This window comes from Lissotriton vulgaris, unplaced genomic scaffold, assembly GCF_964263255.1.
Source record: "Lissotriton vulgaris unplaced genomic scaffold, aLisVul1.2 SCAFFOLD_568, whole genome shotgun sequence".
Lineage (NCBI taxonomy): Eukaryota > Metazoa > Chordata > Amphibia > Caudata > Salamandridae > Lissotriton > Lissotriton vulgaris.
This window is the reverse complement of record NW_028245922.1, coordinates 859,578-885,727: the sequence shown is the minus strand read 5'-3', so window position 1 is coordinate 885,727 and position 26,150 is coordinate 859,578.

The window sequence follows — 26,150 nt, the reverse complement described above, 5'->3', positions numbered from 1 at the left end:
AACCAGGAACAGCATTCAGGCTCCGAGACCGGAGCACCCTTGGCCATTCCTGCTTCCGTTCCCACCTGTCCTTCTCAGAGTGGTGCCTGTGTACTTGATCCGATTGTCCTGAAATGAGAAAACAGGTTACACTCCAATCCTGGACGTGCTGACCCAGAACCCCACACACTGGCCCCAGTGTGTTCTTCCTCTGTTCCTGCTCTGAGACCTGGCAGGCCAGCTTGCTAGGCATGTTTTGACCCTTATAGAACGAAACCCGTGCATTTCAGGAAGAAATAACAAATCCATGAAAACAGCCCCTGCCCAGCATTGACAGGTAGGCCTATTGCTCGCTTGATTGCCAGGATCAGAGCCCCTTCCTTGGGCACCAGTTGCTGTACAAACGAACACACTCCCTTATTGCACATGGGATGCGTGATGTGCCCAGATACACCAGTTGTGTAAAAGAAAACGTTTTGCATGATATGCCCACACTCTGCCACTACTTACAGAGAGACACCCCAATTATTGCCCAGTAAAACAATAAATTGCCCAGCCGCATCTGTTGTTTTTATAATATACATCCAATTATTGCACAGGGGCTACCAATTATGCGCAGACTCACCAGTTAACTACCAATGTATTACTTCCATGGGGTGTAATCTGCGCGCCCCACAGCAGGGACAGTAATGACACCTGGGGAGAACCTGGGAATCCCAGACCCTAACACCCTGCCCCCAGTGTGCTATGACCCTCTACCCGTTGATGGCTCAGGTGGCCCCCCATGTGAGTAGGGCGGTTCACCCGAGCGGTTCCCGCATTTGAGACATAAAACATCCATTAGAAGCCATGCCCCCCCTCATCTACCAAATGGATTCTCTGCAAAGAGATAGGGGCCATCAATGCCTCCCACCCTACTAAGGCCAAGCCTGTTTGTCGGAAACGAGAACTACTTTGCTAACTCGATCGCCAGGATCAGAGCCCCTTGCTTGCGCACCAGTTGCTGTACGAAAGAACACATTCCATTATTGCACATGGGCTGCAAGATATGCCCAGCCGCATCACATGTGTCAAAGAAAACGCATTTCAATTTTTTCACAGGGCATGCATGGTTTGCCCACAGTCTCCCACTGCTTACCGACAGAACACCCCAATTATTGCCCATTAAATCAACAAATTGCCCAGGTTCATCCGATGTTGTACAAGAGAAAACCTCCAATTATTGTACAGGAGCTATCAGCTAAGTTCAGCTTCACCAGTTGACTATGAATGTAATACTTCCATGGGGTGTATCCTGTGTGCCCCACAACAGGGACAGTCCTGAAACCTGGGGAGGACCTGTGTGTCCTAGACCCTAGCACACTGCCCCCAGCGTGCTATGACCCTTCTACCTGTTGATAGTTCAGGTGGACCTCCGTGTGAGTGGGGCGGTTCGCCAGCGCGGTTCCTGCATTTGAGACATAAAACATCCATTAGAAGCCCTGCCCCCCTCCGTATAACAATCTGCAATGAGACCGGGCCATCAATGCCCCCCACGCCACCGAGGCCAAGCTTGTTTGTCAGTTACGAGAACTAGTTAACCACAATACATTCTCGTAAGGAGTTGGGTGGGGCACATACTTGCGTACCTCCAGCGGCAGCTGCAGAAGTGTAGTGTCTTGAAGCTAAGTCAATTATTCCCATGCTAAGCAGATAATGACCCTTGCACTTTGGAGTGTGTGATTTAGAGTCTCTTCTTAACTCGTCCCCTTACTATTCTTCTCTACTTGTACTTTGTACGCTTTTGTAACTTTCACACATGTCGCCTCTCCTCCTGTAATGCACCGTTTGCTACCTTTTGTATTGTTTGATCTGAGTCAAATTGTCCACGGGGCCCGCCATGGGTGAACCAATGACTCTACACACTACCAAATGTGGGAAAAGCTCTATACAGTCACCGTAATTGGACAATAAATCCAACACCATGCTCTCTCCCTGTGCTGTGGTTTAAAATATTGCATATTCCGGGGGGTAGCTTTGACACTGGGTGCAATAATAAGCATATCTGTTACTGTGTGTTATCCCTGGGTGCAATAATAAGCATATCTGTTACTGTGGGTATACAACGTTTAGCACGCATTTGTTACAACGCACTACCATTACAACGCAGGCATTACCACGCATACCATTACAACGCATTGCGCTGGGGGGCGCTCTAGGATAGGGAATAAGTTTAATTTTATATCCAACACCTTCCCTAGTGTCCACGGGGACTGGAGTTGGAATATAAAATTATACTTACCACTATCCAGCACCTCAAAGCGCTATGCGTTGTAACGGTATTCGTTGTAAATACCGCGTTGTAAAGGTATGCGTGGTAATAGTATGCGTGCTAACGTCATACATCCGTTACTGTGTGTTATCCCTGGGTGCAATAATAAGCATGTCTATTACTGTGTGTTATCCCTGGGTGCAATAATAAGTATGACTGTTACTGTATGGTGCACCTGGATGCAATGATAAGCATGTCTGTTATGGTGTGATACACCTGGGTGCATTAATAAGCATATCTGCTACTGTGTGACACCCCTGGGTGCAATAATAAGCATCTGTAACTGTGTGGAACACCTGGATGCACTATTAAGCATGTCTGTTACTCTGTGATACGCCGGGATGCAATAATAAGCATGTCTGTTACTGGGTAATATGCATAGAAGCAATAATAAGCATGTCTGTTACCTTGTGATACCCATGGATGCATTAATAAACATGTCTGTTACCGTGTGATATGCCTGGATCCAATAATAAGAATGTCCTTAACAGTGTGATACACCTGGATGCAATAATAAGCATGTATGTTACTGTTTGAATCACTGAGATGCAATAATTAGCTTGTCTGTTACCGTATGATCTGCCTGGATGCATTAATAAACATGTCTGTTACAGTGTGATACGCCTGGATGCCATAATAAGCATGTCCGATACCGGTGATATGCCTGGATGCAATAAGCATGTCCGTTACTGTGTGATGCGCCTGGATGCAACAATAAGCTTGTCTTTTATTGTATGATACTCCTGGATACAATAATAAGCATGTCTGGTACTGTGTGGTACACCTGGATGCAAAAATAAGCTTGTCCATTACCGTGTGATATGCCTGAATGCAATAATAAAAATGTCTGTTACTGTGTGATACCCCTTGATGCAATAATAAGCATGTCCGTAACTCTTCGATACGCCTGGATGCAATAATAAGCATTCCTGTTACCGTGTGTTACGCCTGGATAGAATAATAAACATGTTCGCTACACGGGGATACACCTGGATGCAATAATAAGCATGTCCATTATGGTGTGATACGCCTGGATGCAATAATAAGCATGTCCGTAACTGTGTGATATGCTTGGATGCAATAATAAGCATGCCCGTTACTCTGTGATACGCCTGTATGTGATAATAAGCATATCAGTTAGCGTGTGATACGCCTGGATACCATATGAAGTCTTTTACGGTGTGATACGCATGGATGTAGTAATAAGCATGTCTGTTACTGGGTAATACGCCTAGATGCAATAATAAGCATGTCCGTTACTGTGTGATACCCATGGGTGCAATAATTAGCATGTCTGTTACCGTGTGATATGTCTGGATGCAATAATAAGCATGTCTGTTACTGGATGATACCCCTGGATGGAATAATAGAAAGCTCCAAAATACTAGTTGATGATACCCTGTGGGAAGAAATGAATTTTATTTCACTTGTTCTAAGCCACGCTCCTAATGATACAGGCCACACCCCTTGGATAGTTGTGTGTAAACTACGCCACTTTAGGAGATCCCCAATTTTGTTCATCCCAGTTAAATCCATGAATGGACAAGTCATGATTGGGCAGACCATTACTCCCCCCGGGAGTACCACTCAGTAGATCTTGTAACCTTGGCCATTGAGAGGTGGATGGAATAGACAGGGATGTTCTCTTGATAAGGAAGCAGAAAAATGAGTGTTATAGTTAACTGACATTTGCGTTGTGCATCTCAGCCTGTAGTCTGGGGTGGTAGCGCTGTAGACTTGTCCGTGTGAATGTGAACCCTGGTCGCATATATGAGGTTGGAAGGTGTGTGGTTGAAGGTTGGAAGACGCTTGGGTGAAGACTTGAAGATGCATGGGTGAAGGTTGAAAGGTGCGTGAGTGAAGGTCAGAAGGTGCATGGGTGAAGGGTGTCCTATATGAGACAGGTTCTCGTATGGTACAGTCATGCTGTGGACTTCACGCTGCAGCTATTTTGCATTTGTCACAGAGATGTGCATTAGATTGTATAGAACACAGAGACATAACAAAAGTCAGAGGCATAACTACCAAGTTTCCCAGGTCCATCCGTGATGTGGTACTCCAGTACAGATTTTTTTTCTTTGAATTGTGGGACTTGTAGTTCTGTTTTATCATGGAATAAACAAAACTACAAGTCACAGAATTGAAAGTAAAAACCTGGACTGGAGCAGCACATCATGTATGGATCTGGAAAACCTGGCAGGGCTACGGGAGGGGGGGCTTTTAACTGGAACTTCACAGTCAGCTTGATGAAGAAGCAGGACTCAAGCAGCTATTTAAAATCATTTTGTTTTTTAAAAAGTTTTATATAGCGCGAACCAGATCCCAAGGGATATCAGAGCGCTTTACAAAAGGATGAAAGCTAGAGTGCTACTCCAGTAGCGATAACAAGTAAGAATGCCAAACAGTTGCAGTCACAAAAATCACATACAGGTGATACACAACGAGAAGAGAGGGAGAATACAGCTCCAGTAACGATATCAGACAAGGATACCAAACAGTTATAGTCACAATAATCACAGACAGGTGGTACACAGCGAGTAATGAAATAAACAGGTCAATAACAGGCAGCTACGGGGGGCAAACCTTACATCCGAGAGGAGCAGAGAGCGAAAACACAGGATGGTAAAAAGGATGCAGAGTCAATCAACACCTGTTGTTGGATCAGTGGTTGCGCACAAATGCACATCGGCCAAATTAAGGTAAGAATTTGTTCATTAGGAATCTTTTGGCTTCAAGTTTGAAAGCAGTTATTGATGATATTCTGCGCAAATCCGGTGGAAGAGAGTTCCAGATCTTTGGTGCAGCACCTGAGATGGCTCGACGACAAGTTTGTGTTGTTTGGGCTGGTGACTCCAGCAGCACTTCAGGCTTCTTCAGATCTGGAAAGTGGGGCTACAGAGAGCCAGGTGCCAGGGTCCAAGTGTCCCATGTCAGATGCCATTGTCCCAGGTCAGGTGCCAGGGTCCCAAGTTGGGTGCCAGTGTCCCAGGATGGATGGCAGTGTCCCAGCGTCCTAACTCCAGAGCCATTGCCCAGGTCAGTTACCAGTTGACCAGTGACCCAGCGTCCTAGGTTAGATGTCAGTGTCCATGTCAGGTGCCAGTGTCCCAGTGTCTCAGGTCAGGTGCTAGCATCCCATGTCATTTGCCAGTGTTCCAGGTCAGTTGACAGTGTCCCAGGTCGGGTTCCAGTGTCCCAGGTCAGTTTCCATTGTCCGAGGTCGAGTGCCACTGTCCCAGGTCGAGTGCCAGTATCCCAGGTCGAGGGCCAGTGTCCCAGGTCGAGTGCCAGTGTCTCAGGTTGTATGCCGGTGCCAGTGTTCCTGGTCAAGTGCCAGTGTCAAGATCAGGTGTCAGCATCCTTGTTTAAGTGTCAGTGGCCCAGATCAGGGGCCAGTGTCCCATGTTGGGTGGTAGTGTCCCAGGTCGGGTGGTAGTGTCCCATGTCAGGTGCCAGTATCCTTGTGTCCCAGGTCAGGTGCTAGTGTCTCGGGTCGGGTACTAGTGTCACAGGTTGGATGCCACTATCCCAGGTGATGTGGTAATGTCCCAGGCAAGGTGCTAGTGTCCCAGGTGGATAGCCAGTGTCCCAGGTTAGTGCTAATTTCCAAGCTTGGGTGCCAGTGTCCCAGATCCGATGCCAGTGTCCCAGGTCGGGTGCCAGTGTATCAGGTCGGATGCCGGTACCAGTGTCCCAGGTCCAGGGCCAGTGTCCCAGGTCGAGTGCCAGAGTCCCAGATCAGGTGTCAGCATCCTCTGTCAGGTGTCAGTGTCCTAGATCATGTGCCTGTATCCCTGTGTTCCAGGTCAGGTGCCAGTGTCCCATGTTGGATGGTAGTGTCTCAGGTCAGGTGCCAGTATCCCAGGTCGAAGGCCAGTGTCCCAGGTCGGATGCCAGTGTCCTTGAGTCCCAGGTCAGGTGCTAGTGTCTCAGGTCGGGTACTAGTGTCCCAGGTCAGATGCCAGTGTCTAAGGTCAGATAAATACACATTTTGAAGGAAATTGCAAGAGCATGTAGCACTTAGAGGTTGCTTCACAATTGTTTCTATTTTGTTTTTGGTATCCCCCCATCTCCCATTATGCGGGTCACCTCATGTTGGAAAGGCCAGTTTTCCTCCCCTGTGTCCCGTCCCATTGAAAGTCACTTGGTGGCCTAGTAAATGTGTCACAGGCCCTGACTGAAGCAACGGCAAGGAAAGAGAAGACAGACTGCTATGCTTCTTGCTTCCTTTTTGGGGGTGATACATTCATAAAGCCATTCTTCTTTGCTATCAAACTATCACACAAAATCGTACAGGGAAAAGAGGAGGTGGCCTAGGTGTTGCGTTCAAGCAAATATTAAAAATCACTAAAGTTGTTGACATCTCCATACAAGGTTGTGAGGCCCTTTTCACCAGATGTATCTTCCTGCTGTAACTTCTTGATCCTTTACAGACCTCCACCTAGCAATGCAACATTTCCAGACACACTTCTAGACACAGTTTCAAACCTGATCAACACTACACCCCAACCAATGCATTCTTGGTGACCTAAACATTAGGTTTGACAAACCCAATGTGCCCCATCCAAAACCAATCATTACTGGCGTAGACACACTGAACCTGCATCAGATTGTCCACAGACCCACACATTTTAATGGACACGTCCTAGATGTCATTTTTGCAAATCCATAATAAATTACCTTTCAAATGATTAGTCCAGTCACATGGTCAAACCATCATATGCTTGCTATCTAACATGAAACAACACAAAGAAACACACCTAAAACAGCCTTACATGCATCCCCTATCGACCGTGAAACAAACTCGATTTGGAACACTTAGAAACACAACTAACATCCAGTACAGATCTAGACACAGTAAATGTAGTTAAAAAACAAAATAGGTGGCTACAGAAAGCTTTTGATATCCTAATACCAAGAAAACGACAAAATAGAACAAAAGAAAACAAGCACTTTGGAGAAATACAGAGATAAAAGAGATAAATCAACAAATTAGAAAGCTGCAACATGCCTTGCTCAAAACAAACACCAATCAAGACAAACTTCACCGCCAGTAACTTAACAGATTATACAAGTCAGCAATCAAGTTAAGAAAAATGTATTATTCAGACAGAGTTCAAAATGCTGAATGTGCAAATGAATAGTTTTATAAAATTCTCACTGAATTTTATTAACCAAATTGCCTAGAAGGAGCTCATCCCATGACTCAATAATTCACAGACAAACCAGCAAACCATTGCATGATCAAAGCAGACACGTTGGACTCCTATTTAAAACAAAGAAAATACACCAGCATCAACACTCCCCCACAAAACCTTCAAGAGTAGCATAACCCAGCCTCTGCATCTCTTCTAACAAATATCACACAATGAATTAATGGATCTGGTCAAAGCAAGCAGGCCTGCCGGCATCCCTTCTGACCCATGTCCACCACAAACCTTCAGGAACATTCTTCTAACTACCTCTGCTCTCACATCAGTAAGAAGAATCATCAATAATTCCTTAACTATGGGAATATTTCCAGAAGATTTAAAAATTTCATACATACACACATTACTAAAGTAAACAACCTGGATCTGCTTAACCCCGACAACTACAGACCGATTACAAATGGGCCTTTCCTGGGCAAACGAATAGAAAGAGCAACATTCACCCAGATGTTACAATTTATTGAAGATAATTCCATACTGTCAGACATCCAAACTGGATTCCTTCCAGGAAGAGGCACAGAAATTGCCCTCCTTGCCATCCGAGAAGACCTTAAAATCACAGTTGACTCTTCCCCACATACCCACCATAATCAAACATAAATATACAGCATATCCCTGTGTATATAATCATTTAGTTGGACTATAAATGTGTACCTTCACATGTGTATTCTTTTGTATAAACATGTATAATAATTATGTTTATAAATATATAGATATTCGTTAGTTCTGCTTAACAAATGTACATATTACTTATGATTACATTATTCTGTGTTTAACATGCATATAGGTCACTGCATGAATAAGTGAATTTTTATCATACCTATTTATCTACAATTGCTTCACTATTGAATTCCAAACAAATATATTAAAAAATTATAAAGCAAAAGTTCAGCAAGACTTGAAAGTCTGTGTTTATTAAACACAACTTAAATCTACATATAACCTTCCTTATACATATATACCTTCCATGGACGCATGTATCTTTATATTTATTATTTCTAATTCAGCACTTCCAATGTACTACCCTATTTCTCAGCCTATACCCCCTCAATGTTTCCTCTACCTCCACTCTCTGACTCATCCCAAAACACATTCTACTACTCTGATCTCCAAAATAACCTTTTCTAGACTCTTCCCTCCTTTACCCCTCCTTGCATCATCTCAAGCCTCTTTTACTATTCATATCTCCCAAACAAGCATTTCTAAACCCTCCCCTCTGACTTTTCCCCCTCAATCTCTCCTTTACTCATCCCAAACCTACTCCTGCTGCTATGATCTCCAAAAACCGCTTTCTAGACCCATACTTCTTCCATTCCTCCACTATCTTTTTCAGTCTAACTAACAGACTCATATGTCTACCGCTCCAATTAATTTCATATTTCCCTATACTAATTCCCCAATAATCCTGTTTGGATTCCAGAGCTTTCAAACCTTGTCAGTGGTAGTAAGCGCTATATAAATACAATTACAATTCAATGCAAAGGGTCCTCCCAGCCGTAGCACAAGTGTCACTTGACATGCATGAATCATAAACTATGTGCCTCGGTTATAGGCCCTTCCCCATCTCCATCTTTGGCTTCCCTACGACATGCCAACACCTGGGAATGGGGAATTAAGAGATTTATAAAAATAAATCAGGGAATTAAATAGTTCCATTAACTAACATTGAACTAGAGGTTTGTTAACAGGAAAACACTGAAATAAAGCAATTTTTGGCTTAAAAGAACCCCTGCTTGCAGTGGCAGTGTATATATATATATATATATATATATATATATATATATATATATATATATATATATATATATATATATACATATACACATACATACAGCTTATGTACTGAAGTACTGAAACGCTTATATTAAGAGCAGGGTCATAAGTCGACTGAAGTCCTGAAAGAAACATATAACATGGAAATTGTCAACGGTTGTATGTCGTTACAACGCATTCCATTGCAACGCATGCCTTTACCACGCATGCGTTACAACAGAATGCGTTTTCCACGCATAACCTTTACCACAAATATTCCTTTACCACGCATAGATTTACAACGATTTTCGTTGAAAACTTATGCATGGTGAGGGCATAATCTTGTTACAGGTTATACCCTTCCCCTCCCCTTACATGACCCCCAGCCCCCACTCCTTATAATTACCCCTGCCCTTAACCTTTAATCTTTTTGTTTTTTAAACTAAAATTCCCCTAACCTTTTTAATTCGTCTCCTCTACATCTTCATTGGTGACATCGGTCGTACGTCTTAAAGAGGAAGCAGAAGTTTCTTTCCGTTACCTCTCTAACTACACTGATTGCCTCAGCTTCGGCACATCGGGTGCATTTTGGGGGGGTTGGGGAGGGGGCGGGAGACCACCCCAACCCCCATTTTTAATCCCACGCTTTATTTTTTATTTTTTGGGGGAGACCTTCCAAGCCCCCCCCCCTTTTTTTTTGTTGCATTTACCACACATGCATTTACTACGTATCTCGTAGTAATGGTATGCGTGGTAAAGGCTGTCGTTGTAACCACGCAAAGGTTTTCGTGGAAACGGCCGCGTTATACTGGCCATTTCCCTTGTCAACTTGTTGCTGTAGCGAAGTCAGATCTCAGGGCACAAAAAGGATGCTTTAGTGAAGAATACTTTAGGAAAGGATGATCTGTTCAATAATGCTTTGGTAAAGGATGCTGCTTTGGGAAAGGATTCTTTGGTAAAGAATACTTTGGGAAAGGATGATTTGGTAAAGAATGCTTTAGGAAAGGATGATCTGTTCAATAATGCTTTGGTAAAGGATGCTGATTTGGGAAAGATTCTTTGGTAAAGAATACTTTGGGAAAGGATGATTTGGTAAAGAATGCTTTGGGAAAGGATGATTTGATAAAGAATGCTTTGGGAAAGGATGATTTGGTAAAGAATGCTTTGGGAAAGGATGATTTGGTAAAGAATGCTTTGGGAAAGGATGATTTGGTAAAGAATGCTTTGGGAAAGGATGATCTGTTCAATAATGCTTTGGTAAAGGATGCTGATTTGGGAAAGATTCTTTGGTAAAGAATACTTTGGGAAAGGATGATTTGATAAAGAATGCTTTGGGAAAGGATGATTTGGTAAAGAATGCTTTGGGAAAGGATGGTTTGGTAAAGAATGCTTTGGGAAAGGATGATTTGATAAAGAATGCTTTGGGAAAGGATGATTTGATAAAGAATGCTTTGGGAAAGGATGATTTGGTAAAGAATGCTTTGGGAAAGGATGATTTGGTAAAGAATGCTTTGGGAAAGGATGATCTGTTCAATAATGCTTTGGTAAAGGATGCTGATTTGGGAAAGATTCTTTGGTAAAGAATACTTTGGGAAAGGATGATTTGATAAAGAATGCTTTGGGAAAGGATGATTTGGTAATGAATGCTTTGGGAAAGGATGGTTTGGTAAAGAATGCTTTGGGAAAGGATGATTTGGTAAAGAATACTTTGGGAAAGGATGATTTGGGAAAGAATTATTTGGGAAAGAATGCTTTGGTTAAGGATGGTTTGGTAAAGAATGCTTTGGGAAAGGATGATTTGGTTAAGAATGCTTTGGTTAAGGATGCTTTGGGAAAGGATTATTTGGTAAATGGTGCGTTGGTAAAGGATGCTGCTTTGGGAAAGGATGCTTTAGTGAAGAATACTTTAGGGAAGGATGATTTGTTCAATAATGCTTTGGTAAAGGATGCTGCTTTGGGAAAGGATTCTTTGGTAAAGAATACTTTGGGAAAGGATGATTTGGTGAAGAATGCTTTGGGAAAGGATGCTTTGGTAAAGAATGTTTTGGGAAAGGATGATTTGGTAAAGAATACTTTGTGAAAGGATGATGTGGTAAACAATGCTTTGGGAAAGGATGATTTGGTAAAGAATGCTTTGGGAAATGATGATGTGGTAAAGAATGCTTTGCGAAAGGATGATTTGGTAAATAATGCTTTGGGAAAGGATGATTTGGTAAATAATGCTTTGGTTAAAGATGCTTTGGGAAAGGATTATTTGGTAAATGGTGCTTTGGTAAAGGATGCTGCTTTGGGAATGGATGCTTTAGTGAAGAATACTTTAGGAAAGGATGATATGTTCAATAATGCTCTGGTAAAGGATGCTGCTTTGGGAAAGGATTCTTTGGTAAAGAATACTTTGGGAATGGATGATTTGGTAAAGAATGCTTTGGGAAAGGATGATTTGGTAAAGAATGCGTTGGTTAAGGATGCTTGGGGAAAGGATTATTTGGTAAATGGTGCGTTGGTAAAGGATGCTGCTTTGGGAAAGAATGCTTTAGTGAAGAATACTTTAGGGAAGGATGATTTGTTCAATAATGCTTTGGTAAAGGATGCCGCTTTGGGAAAGGATGCTTTGGTAAAGAATACTTTGGGAAAGGATGCTTTGGTAAAGAATACTTTGGGAAAGGATGATTTGGTAAAGAATGCTTTGGGAAAGGATGATTTGGTGAAGAATGCTTTGGGAAAGGATGCTTTGGTAAAGAATGTTTTGGGAAAGGATGATTTGGTGAAGAATGCTTTGGGAAAGGATGCTTTGGTAAAGAATGATTTGGGAAAGGATGATTTGGTAAAGAATGCTTTGGGAAATGATGATTTGGTAAAGAATGCTTTGGGAAAGGATGATATGTTCAATAATGCTCTGGTAAAGGATGCTGCTTTGGGAAAGGATTCTTTGGTAAAGAATACTTTGGGAATGGATGATTTGGTAAAGAATGCTTTGGGAAAGGATGATTTGGTAAAGAATGCGTTGGTTAAGGATGCTTGGGGAAAGGATTATTTGGTAAATGGTGCGTTGGTAAAGGATGCTGCTTTGGGAAAGAATGCTTTAGTGAAGAATACTTTAGGGAAGGATGATTTGTTCAATAATGCTTTGGTAAAGGATGCCGCTTTGGGAAAGGATGCTTTGGTAAAGAATACTTTGGGAAAGGATGCTTTGGTAAAGAATACTTTGGGAAAGGATGATTTGGTAAAGAATGCTTTGGGAAAGGATGATTTGGTAAAGAATGCTTTGGGAAAGGATGATTTGGTGAAGAATGCTTTGGGAAAGGATGCTTTGGTAAAGAATGTTTTGGGAAAGGATGATTTGGTAAAGAATGCTTTGGGAAATGATGATTTGGTAAAGAATGCTTTGGGAAAGGATGATATGTTCAATAATGCTCTGGTAAAGGATGCTGCTTTGGGAAAGGATTCTTTGGTAAAGAATACTTTGGGAATGGATGATTTGGTAAAGAATGCTTTGGGAAAGGATGATTTGGTAAAGAATGCGTTGGTTAAGGATGCTTGGGGAAAGGATTATTTGGTAAATGGTGCGTTGGTAAAGGATGCTGCTTTGGGAAAGAATGCTTTAGTGAAGAATACTTTAGGGAAGGATGATTTGTTCAATAATGCTTTGGTAAAGGATGCCGCTTTGGGAAAGGATGCTTTGGTAAAGAATACTTTGGGAAAGGATGCTTTGGTAAAGAATACTTTGGGAAAGGATGATTTGGTAAAGAATGCTTTGGGAAAGGATGATTTGGTAAAGAATGCTTTGGGAAAGGATGATTTGGTGAAGAATGCTTTGGGAAAGGATGCTTTGGTAAAGAATGTTTTCGGAAAGGATGATTTGGTAAAGAATGCTTTGGGAAATGATGATTTGGTAAAGAATGCTTTGGGAAAGGGTGATTTGATAAAGAATGCTTTGGGAAAGGATGATTTGGTAAAGAATGCTTTGGGAAAGGATGATCTGTTCAATAATGCTTTGGTAAAGGATGCTGATTTGGGAAAGATTCTTTGGTAAAGAATACTTTGGGAAAGGATGATTTGATAAAGAATGCTTTGGGAAAGGATGATTTGGTAAAGAATGCTTTGGGAAAGGATGGTTTGGTAAAGAATGCTTTGGGAAAGGATGATTTGATAAAGAATGCTTTGGGAAAGGATGATTTGATAAAGAATGCTTTGGGAAAGGATGATTTGGTAAAGAATGCTTTGGGAAAGGATGATTTGGTAAAGAATGCTTTGGGAAAGGATGATTTGGTAAAGAATGCTTTGGTTAAGGATGCTTGGGGAAAGGATGATTTGGCGAAGAATGCTTTGGGAAAGGATGATTTGGTAAAGAATGCTTTGGGAAAGGATGATTTGGTGAAGAATGCTTTGGGAAAGGATGCTTTGGTAAAGAATGTTTTGGGAAAGGATGATTTGGTAAAGAATGCTTTGGGAAATGATGATTTGGTAAAGAATGCTTTGGGAAAGGATGATATGTTCAATAATGCTCTGGTAAAGGATGCTGCTTTGGGAAAGGATTCTTTGGTAAAGAATACTTTGGGAATGGATGATTTGGTAAAGAATGCTTTGGGAAAGGATGATTTGGTAAAGAATGCGTTGGTTAAGGATGCTTGGGGAAAGGATTATTTGGTAAATGGTGCGTTGGTAAAGGATGCTGCTTTGGGAAAGAATGCTTTAGTGAAGAATACTTTAGGGAAGGATGATTTGTTCAATAATGCTTTGGTAAAGGATGCCGCTTTGGGAAAGGATGCTTTGGTAAAGAATACTTTGGGAAAGGATGCTTTGGTAAAGAATACTTTGGGAAAGGATGATTTGGTAAAGAATGCTTTGGGAAAGGATGATTTGGTAAAGAATGCTTTGGGAAAGGATGATTTGGTGAAGAATGCTTTGGGAAAGGATGCTTTGGTAAAGAATGTTTTTGGAAAGGATGATTTGGTAAAGAATGCTTTGGGAAAGGATGATTTGGTAAAGAATGCTTTGGGAAAGGATGATCTGTTCAATAATGCTTTGGTAAAGGATGCTGATTTGGGAAAGATTCTTTGGTAAAGAATACTTTGGGAAAGGATGATTTGATAAAGAATGCTTTGGGAAAGGATGATTTGGTAAAGAATGCTTTGGGAAAGGATGGTTTGGTAAAGAATGCTTTGGGAAAGGATGATTTGATAAAGAATGCTTTGGGAAAGGATGATTTGATAAAGAATGCTTTGGGAAAGGATGATCTGGTAAAGAATGCTTTGGGAAAGGATGATTTGGTAAAGAATGCTTTGGGAAAGGATGATTTGGTAAAGAATGCTTTGGGAAAGGATGATCTGTTCAATAATGCTTTGGTAAAGGATGCTGATTTGGGAAAGATTCTTTGGTAAAGAATACTTTGGGAAAGGATGATTTGATAAAGAATGCTTTGGGAAAGGATGATTTGGTAAAGAATGCTTTGGGAAAGGATGGTTTGGTAAAGAATGCTTTGGGAAAGGATGATTTGGTAAAGAATACTTTGGGAAAGGATGATTTGGGAAAGGAATATTTGGGAAAGAATGCTTTGGTTAAGGATGGTTTGGTAAAGAATGCTTTGGGAAAGGATGATTTGGTTAAGAATGCTTTGGTTAAGGATGCTTTGGGAAAGGATTATTTGGTAAATGGTGCGTTGGTAAAGGATGCTGCTTTGGGAAAGGATGCTTTAGTGAAGAATACTTTAGGGAAGGATGATTTGTTCAATAATGCTTTGGTAAAGGATGCTGCTTTGGGAAAGGATTCTTTGGTAAAGAATACTTTGGGAAAGGATGATTTGGTGAAGAATGCTTTGGGAAAGGATGCTTTGGTAAAGAATGTTTTGGGAAAGGATGATTTGGTAAAGAATACTTTGTGAAAGGATGATGTGGTAAAGAATGCTTTGGGAAAGGATGATTTGGTAAAGAATGCTTTGGGAAATGATGATGTGGTAAAGAATGCTTTGCGAAAGGATGATTTGGTAAAGAATGCTTTGGGAAAGGATGATTTGGTAAATAATGCTTTGGTTAAAGATGCTTTGGGAAAGGATTATTTGGTAAATGGTGCTTTGGTAAAGGATGCTGCTTTGGGAATGGATGCTATAGTGAAGAATACTTTAGGAAAGGATGATATGTTCAATAATGCTCTGGTAAAGGATGCTGCTTTGGGAAAGGATTCTTTGGTAAAGAATACTTTGGGAATGGATGATTTGGTAAAGAATGCTTTGGGAAAGGATGATTTGGTAAAGAATGCGTTGGTTAAGGATGCTTGGGGAAAGGATTATTTGGTAAATGGTGCGTTGGTAAAGGATGCTGCTTTGGGAAAGAATGCTTTAGTGAAGAATACTTTAGGGAAGGATGATTTGTTCAATAATGCTTTGGTAAAGGATGCCGCTTTGGGAAAGGATGCTTTGGTAAAGAATACTTTGGGAAAGGATGCTTTGGTAAAGAATACTTTGGGAAAGGATGATTTGGTAAAGAATGCTTTGGGAAAGGATGATTTGGTAAAGAATGCTTTGGTAAAGAATGCTTTGGGAAAGGATGATTTGGTGAAGAATGCTTTGGGAAAGGATGCTTTGGTAAAGAATGTTTTGGGAAAGGATGATTTGGTAAAGAATGCTTTGGGAAATGATGATTTGGTAAAGAATGCTTTGGGAAAGGATGATATGTTCAATAATGCTCTGGTAAAGGATGCTGCTTTGGGAAAGGATTCTTTGGTAAAGAATACTTTGGGAATGGATGATTTGGTAAAGAATGCTTTGGGAAAGGATGATTTGGTAAAGAATGCGTTGGTTAAGGATGCTTGGGGAAAGGATTATTTGGTAAATGGTGCGTTGGTAAAGGATGCTGCTTTGGGAAAGAATGCTTTAGTGAAGAATACTTTAGGGAAGGATGATTTGTTCAATAATGCTTTGGTAAAGGATGCCGCTTTGGGAAAGGATGCTTTGGTAAAGAATACTTTGGGAAAGGATGCTTTGGTAAAGAATACTTTGGGAAAGGATGATTTGGTAAAGAATGCTTTGGGAAAGGATGATTTGGTAAAGAATGCTTTGGGAAAGGATGATTTGGTGAAGAATGCTTTGGGAAAGGATGCTTTGGTAAAGAATGTTTTTGGAAAGGATGATTTGGTAAAGAATGCTTTGGGAAATGATGATTTGGTAAAGAATGCTTTGGGAAAGGATGATTTGGTAAAGAATGCTTTGGTTAAGGATGCTTGGGGAAAGGATTATTTGGTAAATGGTGCGTTGGTGAAGGATGCTGCTTTGGGAAAGGATGCTTTGGTAAAGAATACTTTGTGAAAGGATGATGTGGTAAATAATGCTTTGGGAAAGGATGATTTGGTAAAGAATGCTTTGGGAAAGGATGATTTGGTAAAGAATGCTTTGGGAAATGATGATGTGGTAAAGAATGCTTTGCGAAAGGATGATTTGGTAAAGAATGCTTTGGGAAAGGATGATTTGGTAAATAATGCTTTGGTTAAAGATGCTTTGGGAAAGGATTATTTGGTAAATGGTGCTTTGGTAAAGGATGCTGCTTTGGGAATGGATGCTTTAGTGAAGAATACTTTAGGAAAGGATGATATGTTCAATAATGCTCTTTTAAAGGATGCTGCTTTGGGAAAGGATTCTTTGGTAAAGAATACTTTGGGAATGGATGATTTGGTAAAGAATGCTTTGCGAAAGGATGATTTGGTAAAGAATGCTTTGGTTAAGGATGCTTTGGGAAAGGATGATTTGGTAAAGAATGCTTTGGGAAAGGATGATTTGGTAAAGAATGCTTTGGTTAAGGATGCTTTGGGAAAGGATGATTTGGTAAAGAATGCTTTGGTTAAGGATGCTTTGGGAAAGGATGATTTGGTAAAGAATGCTTTGGTAAAGGATGCTGCTTTGGGAAAGGATGCTTTAGCAGAGGATGCTTTAATAAAGGTAACTTTGGAAAAGGATGCTTTGGTAAAGGATGCGTTCGTAAAGGATGATTTGGTAAAGGTAAAGGATGCTTTAGCAAAGGAATATTTTGGTAAAGGATGCTTTGGGAAAGAATGATTTTGTAAAGGATGCTTTGGTAAAGGAGGCTGCTTTGGTAAAGTATGTGTTGGCAAAGTATGCTTCAGTAAAGAATGCTGCTTTGGTAAAGGATGCTGCTTTAGGAAAGAATGCTGCTTTAGGAAAGAATGCTGCTTTGGGAAAGGATGCTTTGGTGAAGGATGATTTTGTAAAGGATGCTTTGGTAAAGGAGGCTGCTTTGGTAAAGTATGTGTTGGCAAAGTATGCTTCAGTAAAGAATGCTGCTTTGGTAAAGGATGCTGCTTTAGGAAAGAATGCTGCTTTAGGAAAGAATGCTGCTTTGGGAAAGGATGCTGCTTTGGTACAGATGCTTTGGTAAAGGATGCACCTTTGGGAAAGGATGCTGCTTTGGTAAAGAATGCTGCTTTGGGAATGAATGCTGCTTTGGGAAAGAATGCTGCTTTGGGAAAGGATGCTTTGGTGAAGGATGCTGCTTTGGGAATTATGCTGCTTCGGTACGGATGCTTTGGTAAAGGATGCTGCTTTGGGAAAGGTTGCTGCTTTGGGAAAGGATGCTGCTTTGGTAAAGGATGCTGCTTTGGTAAAGGATGCTGCTTTGGGAAAGGATGCTGCTTTGGCAAAGAATGCTGCTTTGGGAAAGGATGCTTTGGTGAAGGATGCTGCTTTGGGAATTATGCTGCTTCGGTACGGATGCTTTGGTAAAGGATGCTGCTTTGGGAAAGGTTGCTGCTTTGGGAAAGGATGCTGCTTTGGCAAAGGATGCTGCTTTGGGAAAGGATGCTCTGGGAAATGATGCTTTGGGAAAGGAGTCTATTGTAAAGTATACTACTTAGGAAAAGGATGCTGCTTTGATAAATGTGTTGCTTTGAACATGGTTGCCCTTTCCCTGGTGTTTAGTGGGTGTTCTGCCCCCGGGGGGGGGGGGGGCAGATTAGGGTAATTACCCCTATCAGTCTGGGGAGGGACAGAAAGACTGATGCCCCATTTTGTTGGTATGGGGCCATGGCCATGCCTGTGGTGGGCAGTTCCCACCCCTATATTTAAAAAAAAAACGTTCCCTGTCATTTAGTGGGCTTTCTGCCTTCCCAGGAGGGGGACATTTGGGGGTAATTACTGCATCTGCCCCAATAGGGGAAAAAAGAAAGATGCCCCATTTTATTGGGGAGGAGGGACTGCTGCCCATGGGCCATGCCCATGGGGTGCAGTCCCACCCCTATCTTAACAAAATGCTTTCCTTGGCGTCTAGCGGGCATTCTGCTCGGGGAGACAGATGGGGTAATTGCCCATATTGGGTAGCCCCACCCCTGCATTTAAGAAACATCTTTCCCTGGTGTCAAGTGGATTTTATGCTGTCCTTGAGGGGATCACCCCAAAGTGAATGGTCTAGTGCATTGTAGGAAACGTAGTCCTGACCACCAGCTGGTTTCAAGTGGCTATTTTTTTATCCCTGGACTTCAGCATGTCGAAGTTGCCCAAGGCTGAGCTTGCCACTGCCATGGCTTGTTGGTGGCCAGTCTGGCTGTTCATCACTACCTTTGTTCAATGACGTGCCTCAAGGGAAACCTCAGAACTCCTTCAACCCACTGCCCCAGTGACCCTGTTGTTGAGCTTTTGCAACTGTTTCCTCACCAGCACTGTCTAAACTAAAACCAGCAAACCTTTGACTCCCGCTTCAGACGCTGGGACAGCCAGGACAACTCTGGCCGGTCCCTACAAGCCAGGTAAAATTCAACTGACTGTCAGACCTTGGTCCTGGGACCTGCAGTACCTTACCACCCATTGGTTTTCACTGAACTCGACCTGCAAGTGAGCGATTGTCACTAGTACTTTTCCTCATTAACCGCAATGCTAAAGTCTTGCAACGGTGAAATGCACTGAGTTATTTTTCCTTTAAAAATAGATAACTCTGGGCATACTTATCCAATTTACTTCATTTTGGTGTCTAAATGTATATAGAATTCTGCTATATATTTATACATCGGTCTTGGATATCTTTTGAGTCATGTCAATTACTTATTGTCCATGTTGGTACTCTGAAATGCTTATCAAATGCTCTGTAAGACACTACCAGGACTGAACTAGTGGTGTATTAGTGTGAATCCAAAGAACCTATTTGGGGTATCGTGAAAGTACTGCATAGTGAAGCCTAACCAGCTTCACTGCATAATACTCCACTTTCCTACAAATATAATGAAAAAAATAGTTGCTTGTATGTTTGCAAGCAATAATATCATTATTTACATTTTTTACAGAATAAAGACTGGACACATTTGTATCATTTTATTTATGTTTTCAAAGTTTGTTTATTGTATAATTTAACATTGTTAAACACATATTTCAACTTAAAGCTAAACATTTACATAAAGTTAAGTAAATAAATGTTTTTTGTGATTTAAAAAAGTAAATTACATTTAATTGCTATTGTATGTTTTAGATTTTCCCCTTTTGGTTTCCATTGTTAACAGTTTTCAATGTTTCTTACATTCTTTCATACACATATTTTCAATATAATTTTAACCTTTTTTTAAATATATATGAGCTAATTGTATATATTTTATAATATTTAATTTATACTTTACAATTTTTTAAAAATGTTAACAACAATTTTTTGACCACGGCTCGCCTATACAATTCACGCAAATACAAACTCTATATCATTTACCTCTTTCCTTTCAATCTAAATTTCTGACCTTGCAGAATGTACTAATTGAGGCATGTGCTAAACTTACAACCTCGCCCTCCTCACAATCCCAACCCCTCTTTCTGTGGCGCCGTCTCTTGCTCACAAACCCCAAAGCTTCAAACATTTATTCTCGTCTAATGGAACCTCCTAATGACAGGCATAAGACCAAGGTAGAACTCTCTTGGGAATCCGATCTGAAAACAAACTGGCCTGTTACTCTATGGAACAGAATCTGGTTAAAACTTAGGAAATCCTCTAGAGCCGCCAGCACAACGCAAACACTTTTCTTTCCGTATAATCTGTTATTTTTCACTCCAATTTACCTCAATAAGATACATAATACAAATCCTAACACGTGTTGGACATGTTCCCAAAGTGAAGCTGACCTTAAACACATGCTATTCACATGCACACATGTCTTTAAATTCTGGGAACAGGTCTGGCACCAAATTAACACTATCTTTCATACCACAGCGCCCTTATCCCTTACCAATATTTTCCTAGGTAGCTTAGCACTGGAAAGACTCTTCCAAATTGTCCTATCTAGCATGGTGGTATGCGGTATGCCACAATCACCGCTTAGATACAACTCTAGTCCACCCCATCTCTCTAGCTACGAAAAGACTACACCTCTGGTTCTCCCTCACACACTTTTTAACTACAGCAGCAAAAAATGCTTCCTCCCCCGAGCCCTCAATACAAGAAGTTACCAAGCCTCCCTTTCTTCCTACTGTTTACTTGTATATAATTCTGATTATTTTGTTAATCCCTATTGCACTCCTTTAATGATGTATTGTGGACATTTACTGCTATTTGCAATATTTATGAACCTATGAATGTTTTCATCACATCTTCTACGTTACACTTTTATTGCCTTGATTGTTTTTTGTATATTAACAGTATTCTCAAGTATTCCTTCATGCCTTTATGCATTGATAAATAACTGTTTGTACAAAGTATTGTTTTCACAACAATTTTAATTCTTCAATAAACCTTCACTTGAACTTAAAAAAAATGTTAACAACATTTTCTAACATGTTTTACAGGTTTAATAATGTTTTTCTTTTAATCCATACCTATATTCAATATGTTTACATTATTTCCCATTCATTCCTATGTGGCGATAGTCTCATTTTAGTTTCATATAGTGGGCATCTTATTTACTTACTGCTGCCTTCTATTGTGCTCTCTTTTTGTGTTATTTTAGTCTATTTTCCTGGAACCAGGTTACTGTAAATCCTTGTTTAAGGGTTTGTTAAGGGTTCTGAGGGTGGCGGCTGGGTTTGTGGGGGCAACAAGTTAGTTATCGTGTTGTTTGTGGTTTTTTTATATATTTAAATATTTTTTAGTAGTGTTTTTCAGTAGTTTGTAGTTCTGGCGTTTCGTACAATATATATGCAATGATACATTATGTTCAATTGTGTTATGTTACTTATATTTTGATAGTTAATTGGGCACTTTGAGTTTTCATTTATTCAAAGAAAGTCCATTTTGGTTTATAATACACTCATGCTTTTTATTTAGATTTATTTTCTATGGGTTTCCTAGAGCTTTTCTTTTTTTAAACACTTTTTCAGGATTTTTATGGTTCCTACATACTTTGGATTGCTTCGATTGCAGTACTTTTGGACTTTGACAACATTTTTCCCATTTTTGGAGGATTACAATTTTTGACTATGTGGATACAGAGGAGCATATGCAGCTACAGACCAGTACGTTGTCTTTATTTTATTTCTTTTGAGAGGGAAATGGAATATTTAATTGTGTGTGTAAATATTGTTATTTGGAATTTTTGGTTTAAGTGCTGTAATACTTATTGTGATGTTTTGAGTTTGATTTTAGTTTCTTGCTTGGTAATGGTTACATTTTTCAGACAAATCATTTATATATAATTTCATTCTTTTGGTCTTCATTAACATTGAAAATGAATTACATTTTTTGACTGATGTAATAAAATATTATATTTATTATCTAAAAAAGGATGTATTATGTTGGTATAGATTTTGTGATAATTTTGTAGGACTTTGGTAGATTAATATTTATTTTATAATATGATTTTGTCTAGCATTTCTGTGTAATGTACTCCTTTACAAAGAGTTTGGATTTAAATTGTAGCATATCATACATTCTTATGGTTTGTTTGATAAGATTATGGGCAATGTGGCTAATAAATTGCTCCATTTGTAGTTGAAGTGAGCTTTCCTCTTTTTGCAATGCTTCTATATATTTATAGAGTGTAAGTTGGGTTCTGCCTGGTGAGTATTGGAAGGAGTTGTGCCATCCTGGCAACATGTATTGCTAAATACGTTAACACATAATATACATATTTTCACGAGCACGTGGTGAATTTTCATGTTATAAATTTAATTACCCCACATGATTCCACTTCGTGTATTTCAACTTTTCCAAATGGTGTTTTGGACCACTGTGTTCACAAATGAAACTAAGGACAACACTGGGTGTTCTTTTGCCGCTGGGCGCACATGTGTTAGAAGGATTCACAATTATGTGCGATTTCTATGAACTAAGTACAACCCTGACAATGTACCATATATGTTTTAACCTAGCCGTGAACAAGTCGCATGTTCTTATCTGTACAAGAAGCGACGAAACACGTGTTGGCTTGGAACACATGGACCCCGAACTCCGGGATGTCTGAATAAATGAGAAGAACATAAAGAATGAGACTCATCACTTTCTGTTGCATTTACTTTGTCTGTAATTAGACTGAATTGAACTTTACGTGTGCTAGGGTACCTGAAATGTGTTGTGCCATCCTTCCACTGCATCGTTCGTTTTGGCTTACTGTGCTAAAGTTTTGTCATAGACATTTCACCGTGGCATCTGGAATTTGGGTTGGTGTCTATGTTTGAAGCTATGCAGTCCGCAAACTCAAGTGTCTCCAAAATAATCCCGTAGGGGGCTTACGTTTGTCTTCATTTTGTTGTGAGAAAGGACTTTCTACTAGTAAATTGTAGTGGCTGGCTACCTCTGTGACAGGGACATTGGTTAGTGCTATCAAAAGCAAATAGACTGTTTGTAGAATATTCTACTCTTAAGGGCTCATTAGGATGGCGGACAGACAATAGTCCGTCCGCCATCCTGGAGTAAACCGGGGCCATCCGCCATGCATGCAGCGGTCCCACACACTGCATCAGGATGCGTCCACCACCATGGCGACAGATACTGCATTTTAACACTGCAGCGGGTGCTGCTGACAGCAGCACCCGTACTGATGCAAAAATGCCAGGTGTTGCATTTCACAGCACTACGTGGCAGGCACCACACGGTGCCTGCAAGGCGGTGCTGTGAAATGTAGGGGGATACCATGGGTACCCCCAAGTGCACCCTCACATCCCACTAAACTTGGGGGGCCCGCACCGGGCCCCCGTCACCAATCCCCACCAGCCTTTCCATGGCGGCATCACCGCCATGGAAATGCTGGCTGTAGCCTGCATCATGATTTGGTGAACGGTGCCTGCTAGGCACCGCCACCCTATCTGGCCTTGAGGACCGTCCGCCAGGCAGTCTGTGTGATTGCTTTAGATGGACCGGTGGCAGACGGTCTTTGCGTCCGCCATGGTCCTAGCGCGATTCCTCCGCCATCGTAATGTGGCGGAGGAAAAGCGTGGTACGATTGCGGAAGGACCGCCACCAGATGGCTGGTGGTGACGGGCCTTCCGCAATCGTAATCGGCCCCTAAGTGCAGATTTTTGGAGGTGTCACCAGACACTTTGATTGAAATGATAGTAGCAGCCTTGTATGGCTGCGTGGGGGTACATTTTTTAAATGATTTGAATCATGGCTTGCTCAAAGTCTATGATTATTTTTGGGGGAATATAGTATTTGTTTTATGTTTATTGTGGTGTAAGAGGTCGTAGTAAGTACTGCGTTGTTTATTTGGTAGTAGGGCATATATGAAAGGGATATTTATATTTTGATATTCAGCATGTATGGTGTATATCTTTTTTTTAAAACTATTTTTATTAATGACAGGGCAAAAATTCAGAGCAGTTACAAGTTGAATCTTGATAAACATCTCACGTCTCATCTCACATTGGCACAGTCAGGACTTCAATACATTTAATACATTCAGTTTGGCAGAAAGTTACGATCTAGCATCTCTTACCCACCTCCCTCAGTTAGACTCCGTGTCAGACCCAGTTAGAGGGGGAGTACAGATGTTCCCTCTATACTTGTTCCAAGCTCCCCATATCCGCTCCCACTTTTTGGGGCAACCTCGGCGTACATACGTCACCTTTTCTGCCAGTATGGCCCCATCCATATCTCTGCACCAGTCATGGTGTGTCAGAGAGGATTGTGATCCCCAGAATTTGGCTATATTATGTTTGGCGAACATCGTTCCAAGCGTCGCCCAGTCCTGTGTTGCATGAGTGGGATTAGTGGGCTCCCAAATATTTAGTAGACATCTTTTGGGCTCTGGCAGAACTGAAACTCGACTCACTTGGGCAATGGTTCGCAGAACTGTTGTCCAGTAGGGCGCTATCTGTAGGCATTTCCATAGTGTGTGGTAAACCGTCCCCTCTATCCCACAGTTCCTCAGGCAAAGTGAACTTTCGCCCCCCCCCTATTCTGTATAGGGTCACCCTGGTGTAGTACATCCGGTGTAGTATTTTCAGTTGCACCAGTCTCAGTCTGGAGGATATTGCTACTTCGCGCGGGGATGAGAGCGACTCCTGCCAGTCTGTGTCGTCTAATTCCCCAAGTTCGTCGGACCATTTTTCATGTAGAGATGTCATGGGGTCGGGTAGATTGTTAATGAGTTTGCGATAGGTGCGGGAAGTGGCCTTCTTGTCCACGTAGCCTGTCCGTAACCAATCCTCCAGGGGGGAGGCCTCTGGAAGTGTGGTACCAGCAGGTATGGCTGCCGTGAGTGCATGCCTGATCTGTGTGTAATGTACGGTGTATATCTGAGTAAATTGCTAGGGACACAATTTGAAGGTCCTCTCCATTACCCACATTTGACATTGGCTATGTTTTATTACGTTTTTGTTGTAGAGAAAATTATAATTAGTTTCTCATTATTTAGGTTGTCATGAAAAAGGAAAGGTTCTTCATTATGTGTTATTGTTAAATGATCTGCAGGAGGAGTATTGCTGGCGGCTTTTTTACTTTGTGCAATTAAACCTTTTAAAGTGGGTATAAGTGTTAGTTGGTCTGTGATGTGTTTGAGGGCTTTAGGTAGTATGTCTTTAAGGACTTTGGTTGTGGGTTCCTGGGAGCCAGTGCTTGACGCTCATATATCCTGTAATATCCCATTTACTTCTATTTCTATTACATTTGGGTTGTGGTTGTGCTCTCGTACATGAACGACAACATCATCTTTTGTAATGCCCCCCCCCCATAGCATGCATTAGAATAATATTTTGGACATTTTTAATTTATATTTTCTGTTGATGCACCTTCTTGGCTGTACGTCTAGCCCATGTGATTTAGTAATTGATTTTCGTTCTGCAAAGTGATGTACTTTGCTATCGCTGTCATTGTATCTGACACTAGTGTAATAGTATAGATATTTTAAAGTTTGTACGTTTGTTATTTACATGTAAAAATACACAACTACTTCTCTTTTGTATACTTTGTATGTTCACTTGTATGTTCTGCTTATCACACGCTTTTGCGGCTTTTCCATTGAGGGTGTTCTAATGTGGAGCAGGTGGTTTCTTTTCTGTAGAATACAAAAAAAAAGTTCAGTTTCAATTTTTCTCGACCCCCGCTTGATGAATCACCTCAACACTTTCCATACAGTAGCTAAAGTGAGTGGAAAACTAGTTTTAAAAATGTTGTGAAGATTCGTGAAACACCACCAAAGTTATTAGCAAAACAAAAAACACTTTTCCTATGGAAGCTAGTTTCGAACTATAAATGCCTACTGGCGACATTAAGAGTATGTAATATATATCATTTTGTTATTTTGTCTATAACTTTGACCCTGTAGATAGATTTGTATAGACCAATCAAATACCTCAGTCGGTTAAGGTTACATATTGCAAAGTTTCATGAAAAACGTCATAAGGAAAACAAGTTAAGGGGGGGCTAGGGGTTATAACAGAAGCATTTTCCCATTTTAGCTCTACTAGGAAAATTTGCTCACACATATGGCCCAAACCTCTGAATGAATTTATGTAAAACTTGGCATGAAAATAGATCTTTACTCAAAGCGTGCTT